We start from the raw sequence: 6,714 nt of genomic DNA, 5'->3' as shown, positions 1-6,714 counted from the left end.
AAAGTGTAGTACAACCATCGTTGTCAAAATCGCAATCCGGATCATAAAATCGCACGATTTTACGATCTTACCTCACCAAAAAGTTTAAAATCATAGCAGGATCGCAAAAATATTAGGATCGTGTAGGATCGAATGGGATCCTACCGATCCTACCATTTGGCTTGAATTTTTTTTTTTTTTTTTTTTAAGTGGGATTCATTTGGGTAAACCTAAACCCACAAATCAAACGGGTTTTCGAAGCCCAATAATGAATTGAAGTCCAAAATTTACTCCTATGTCAACATAAAATTTCAAAAAAACGTATTGCGTGCAAATTACATTTTATGATGCAATTTTTTTTTTAGATGGATTCATATTTTAAGTGATTACATAACATACAAAGTCACTATTAATAGGTTTTTTGCTTAAAATATGAAAATAACTAAGATCTTACGATCCAAGATAGATTCGATCTTACGATCTCCAATCCTACCTATCTCTCACGATCCTACATAGGATCCTGATTTTGACAACCTTGAGTACAACCGTTAATATGTTATTGATTTTCTATTCTATAGTAGCCATTGGCTTGATTAAAAAATATTTAACAATTCTTTTGATATGTCTTCAATTACATTATGCTCATAATGGTGAAGTTCCATTTTTAACACTAATTTTTCATGATTTAAATCTTGTTTACTAATAAACAAATTTCACAGCCTAATTTCGCCACCACCTTCACCAAATCGATCTAGCTCTGTTTCTCTAAGCAAAGATGGACCCAATCCAAAGCTCTAGGAAGAACAACCATCACCCAAACCCATCCCATCCCTTGGTAGTCTGTATCTTTACTCGCAACAAATCACAAATCCACCGAAAATGATGATGATGACGCTGATCTCAAAAGTGTTTCACCGAGAGGATAGATCTTGTTAATTAATCTAGCATGAGTCTACGAGGAAATAAAAACATACAAATCAAGAAATAATGACAAAGGGATAACATTTCTCAACTTCTTTACCAAAATAATTCTTATTTTAATTCAAACCCAAAAAAAGAGAGACGAAAAAAAGTGGGTAACCACAGGGAAAACATTTCTTGTCAAAGATGAAAATGAAATTCTATTTGTCTGTCTCTATTACTGTCTCGAGTAGGAGTGGCAATTCGTGTTCGCGTGTCGGGTTCATGTCGTGTCAAGTCATGAGTATTCGACTCCATAGGTCAACACTAACCCGACATGTTTATTAAACGGGTCAAGATTCCTCAACCCTAACACGACCCATTTATTAAACGGGTCAGTCGTATCGACCTGTTTATCACATTTTATCAAAATGAAAAATAAAAACTAATGAAAAAATAAACAAATAAATATTTTTAATATAAAATTCAGAATTAACGAGTAACTGCATCACAAATAATCATTCAAAATTAAAGCATATCCCAATATTACAAATAATCAATCACAATATGTCAAAGAAAATAAATCACAACAACTAATAAGTTTATATACTTAGAGTTTGAAGGGTATATTGGTAAAATATCATTTAATTAAACGGGTCAGACGAGTCAAACGGGTTCTATGTGTTCAACACTAACCCAACCCATTTATTAAACGGGTTAGTCGTGTCAACCCAAATATGACACGAACCCATTAAGGCTCAACTCATAACCTTCTAATTTCGTGTCGTGTCGTGTCGTGTCGGGTTCGTGGGTCGTGTCAAATTTTGCCACCCCTAGTCTCGAGTTACCCTCTCCTGATGCACGGGAAGTTGGTCACGAGTCATAACCAATTAGTCTCTCTCTTTAATGCTTGACCAAGCCTCCTTCACCCAAATAGCTACACACACACACAAAAGCAAAAAAAAAAAAAAAAAGTCTTTTGTCTATCTCTTTTCTATAATAATCTGGTGTGTGTGGGACAGACTACTTATACCCACAAGAATAATTAGATACTAGTAGATGTCTAGACACCCTTATTAGTTCAAAAAAAGAAAAAAACAAGTCTTTTGTAGTTATGAAATGTTATGAAGATCAACAACACAAACTCCCTTAGAAATTTCTCCAAATTTCTTTTATATAGAACCTTATGGAGAATAAGCACTCAATTATGAATATAAAGGATATAAACCCTAATAAGGATTTTCATGAATAATTAAATAATAGATGGATTTTCATGAATAATTAAGAAATGGATTAAGACTTAAGAGACCTAGTTTACAACTACGATGGGAAAGCTAATCTAACCTAGCCTATACACACAGACATAGGATGTCTTTAAAATATATTCTATGATTGAGTATATGTTGATTTTGTCAGTAACAAGGTATTGTGAAAACTTTTTGATACAGTTGATTAATTAATAATTATGGTTGTTCAATAGACATTCTTAATGAAATCACAAACAAAATAAGTTTTAATATTTTCATGCTTGTCGTCATTCGTGCATTAAGCAACATTTTAAAAATAAAACTACCTCCTACTTGTATTACCACAATTTTTTTTCCCAAATTCTTCTTTGTCAGCTTTAATTTTTGAATTTAAAATTTCCATATTTTTGTATATTGTGGTTTCATATTCAATAAAAACTAAAAAGAATCTCAAAGTCGACGCAAGACCTAAACTTGGTTATGAAATTTTTTGAAGTTGTAAGTCATAGGAATAACAAGCCTAATGACTTCAAAGTTTATGCTGAGCAACTCAGCATCCCCTCCACTTATAGCCATTTTCAATCACACGTGATGTGCATTGATAATAGCTTAATTTTGCATATTTATATCATTGTTAGAAAGCATTATCATACTTATTTTGAGGTAATTCATGCATTTTATAGTTGGTTTTGGAATAATGGTGAATAATCAATTTTGTGCACTTCCAAATGAACTTTAAGATTAGAAACAATAAATAGCCCTCAAAAAAATAATGATTGGCTCAAAACTCACAAGGGTTACAGTCTCTACATTGTTATCATCAAGATTTTCTAATCATTTTTATCCTTCAACAACAAGTTGTGTCTGAGTGGCTACGTGCATGTGCAATGAATTGAGCATGAAAGTACTGAAATTATTTAAGCAGGAGTAGTATAACAAACTCAAAACATAGATCTCAAGCTAGGCAAAAGATTTTTTTTTTTTTTTTTTTAACACAACTAAACAAAACAAAACAAAAAGATAGAAATCTATATACAGCCCCCCCAAACCTAAACCAAACATTGTCCTCAATGTTAAAAATAATACTCTCAAATATATGTCTTGAATGAAAAGAGAGCAAAAAAAATTAATAGGCAACATGAGAACCAAGTAGAAACAAGTAAGGTAAGGAGAAGGAGGAGACATACCTTGATCGAGCTGATTGTTATAAATTTTAATTTCTGTCAAATATCAGCTAGAACAGAAGAGAATAAAACTAAACAAGAAAATAAACACAAATATTAATCTAAAAACAGAAAATAAACAAGCAAAAGATTTTTTTTTTTTTTGCAAAAAAATTCAACACAACTAGAGATCAATCTTGATAAACAGGACCATCCAACCCTCAACAACACCATGGAGATAAATAATGCATATTATGAATGGACTAGTCCAATGAGATTGTAACTTACCTGGATCAAAAACATGTTGGGAAGCTTTTGTAGTGTCTTCCAAGTGAATTCTTTGCATAACCATAGAAGAACTAATACTCTTAATATCAGCAATTTTCCGACCTATAGGTTCCTTGTGTTCTTGAGGTATACTTATGAAGTGGTGTTCCCAAAAGTTATCCAACTTTGGTGGTTCTACAATAGATGGGAGTGGGGATGAAGAAAGTGGAAAAGGGACCACTTTTGGCTGCTAGTTATCAGTACTTAAGAGAGGAACAGAATCCAACAATGCATTGACTTCCTCAATTGATTTTTCAATATCCAAATTGCAATAAAAAAGGGTTAAGCAATCCTTTAGGGGATCCTCACAGCTTGATTGTATAAGATTATCATGGACTAGGTTCCCAATCATGTTAACCTCACATATATTCTCATTATCTGGTACTTGCTTACTTATGTCAAAGATATTAAGCTCAACAGTCATATTTCCAAAAGAAATCTTCATCACACCACTTCGACAATTGATCAAAGCATTGGATGTGGCTAAGAAAGGACGACCCAAAATGACATGGATTTGTGTATTGGCATTTAGAGCAGGCTCAGTGTCTAACACAACAAAATCAACAGGAAAATAGAATGCATCCACCTTAATCAGCACATCCTCAACAATACCTCTAGGGATTTTCACAGACTTATCAGCTAATTGAAGTGTCATGGTTGTTGGTTTTAACTCCCTCCAACCTAGCTGTAAATAAACTGAATATGGCATTAAGTTCACACTTGCCCCCAAATCTAGCAAAGCTTGCTCAATAAGGCGATCCCCAATCTTGCATGAAATTGTAGGAGATCCTGGGTCCTTACATTTCACTGGATATTTATTCTGAATAATTGAACTGACTTGCTCTGTCAAAAATGCCTTTTTAGGGACATTTGTCTTTCTCTTCATTGTCACAAGATCTTTTAGAAACTTGGCATAAGCAGGAACTTGCTGAATTGCATCAAGAAATGGAATGTTTATTTGCACTTGCTTAAAAACCTCTAAAATGTCTCCAAATTGTGCACTTTTCTGAGGATTGATTAACTTTTGAGGAAATGGAGCTTTAGGAACAAACCTCTTATCAAGGGGGGAACTAAGATCCTGAATTGGAATGGAGGGTGGGTTGTCCTTCTTTTCTCCATGATCATCATGTGAACTATGAGTACCTTTTTCCTTTAACACAATATTTTCATCATCCTCCACTTCTGGCATTTTCACTTGATTATCAACTTGCTTACCAGACCTAAGGGTAGTAATAGACTGAACATGTTCTTGTCCATGAGTAGAACTAGAAGAACCATTGATGGCATACTGTCCTTTTGGGTTAGGTATAGGTTGACTAGGAAACTTTCCTTTTTCCCTCTCTCCAACTTGGGTTGCTAACTAGCCAACTTGATTTTCCAACTTTGAAATAGCTTGAGTATTCAAATGGGTGGAACTTTTCATCTCTTGTATGGCTTGACTAGTTGATTGCATGAAAGTTTTGAGAGACTCCTCCAATGATGATTGTTGTCTTGGTGGTGCTACAAACTGAGGTGTTGATTGAGGAATGGGAGGATTTGCTTGAGTAGGTGGATGAAATTGACTTTGTTGATGCACTTGTTGTCCACCTACATTTGTGGGAGGCTGATTTTGTCTCCATGAGAAATTAGGATGGTTCCTCCAATTTGGATTGTATGTCTCTGAAAATGGACTAGCAAATGGTTTTCCATAATTATTCAGTGAATTTGCTTGCTCAGTATAAAAATCAGGGTACCCAACTGCAGAGGGACACATTTGTGTTGTATGCATAGGACTTGCACAAATAGAGCATGTTTCACTTTGAACTTGATTGACAGAATTCATCCCTCTACCTAAAGCTAAAGCCTCAACCTTACGAGTGAGATTGTCCAACCTAGCTTTTATGTCTAAATCTTCACTAACTTCATACAATCCTCCTTTCTTAATTCCAAGGGCAGATCTCTCTTTACGGTTAGAAAAATCCCATTGTTGTGAACTTTCAGAAAAATTCTCAAGAAATTTGTATGCCTCATCATCTACAAGACTCAAAAATCCACCACCATTCATGGACTCAATCATGTTACGATTTGCTTGAGTCAAACCATTATAAAAATATTGTACTAGTCTCCATGTTTCAAAACCATGATGGGGACACTTTAAGATCAAGTCCTTAAATCTCTCCCAACTCTCATAAAATTTCTCTTGTTCATCTTGATAAAAATCTGCAATTTCTCTCCTCAAAGCATTGGTCTTGGCCATTGGGAAAAATTTTGAAAGGAATTTTGTGACCAATAGTTCCCATGAAGTGATAGATCCAGGTGACAAAGAATTAAGCCATGCTTTTGCCTTATCCTTCAAGGAAAAAGGGAATAAACGCAATCGAACAGAGTCATCAGTGAAATTCTGAAACTTACAAGTAGCACAAATCTCAAGAAAATCCTTCACATGCATATAAGGATCCTCTCTATCCAATCCATGAAAAGTAGGCAGAAGATGGATTATCTGTGGCTTTAACTCAAAATGTGCAGCAGTGGTTGCAGGCAATACTATGCAAGATGGAGGGTTGGTGGTTATGGGTGAGAACAACTCCCTAAGAGTTTTTGAATCATCTCCTGTTTCTCCCATTGTGGATGAATAATCAAAACTAACAAGACAATTATCTTTATCACGTATCCAAGTTCTCATACACCATGCACAAAGAAATAATTTTTTTTAAATAAAATAAAATTTAACTACAACTAGTAGAAGAAAAAATTCAATCAAGACTTAATTTATTTTCCTAACCAAGTCCCCGGCAACGGCGCCAAAAACTTGTTGTGAAATTTTAAAATACTCGCAAGTGTACGAACCGTACCGAAGTATAGTTTGACAAGAACGAGGTCGAACCCACAGGGACTTGAATGAACGTAGGAAAATTAATCAAATCTTAACAAAATTAATCCTAATCTAGTTTAATAAAAATTAGTTGTTTTGAAATTAAATAAACTAAGCAAATAGTTAAACTAAGCAAAAGATATAAAACAATAAAAAGATGCAAACAATCAAGGGAAAGGAATTAAGGTTTTGGAATCCGCCTTGTAAATCATATCAGCATATATTTATGATCATTAATTTTTCCCAA

General features: G+C 34.1%; 1 non-coding gene across 1 annotated transcript; it reads left to right on the top strand.

Moving 5' to 3' along the window:
- The first annotated feature begins 5,730 nt into the window (after positions 1 to 5,730).
- LOC142626600 (small nucleolar RNA R71) lies at positions 5,731 to 5,839 on the top strand. The gene has a single exon (XR_012842587.1). It is a non-coding gene; the product is annotated as a small nucleolar RNA R71 (small nucleolar RNA).
- Positions 5,840 to 6,714: the final 875 nt, after the last annotated feature.

This window comes from Castanea sativa, chromosome 2 (genome assembly GCF_040712315.1).
Source record: "Castanea sativa cultivar Marrone di Chiusa Pesio chromosome 2, ASM4071231v1".
NCBI lineage: Eukaryota > Viridiplantae > Streptophyta > Magnoliopsida > Fagales > Fagaceae > Castanea > Castanea sativa.
This window is presented reverse-complemented; position numbering and strand designations above follow the sequence as displayed.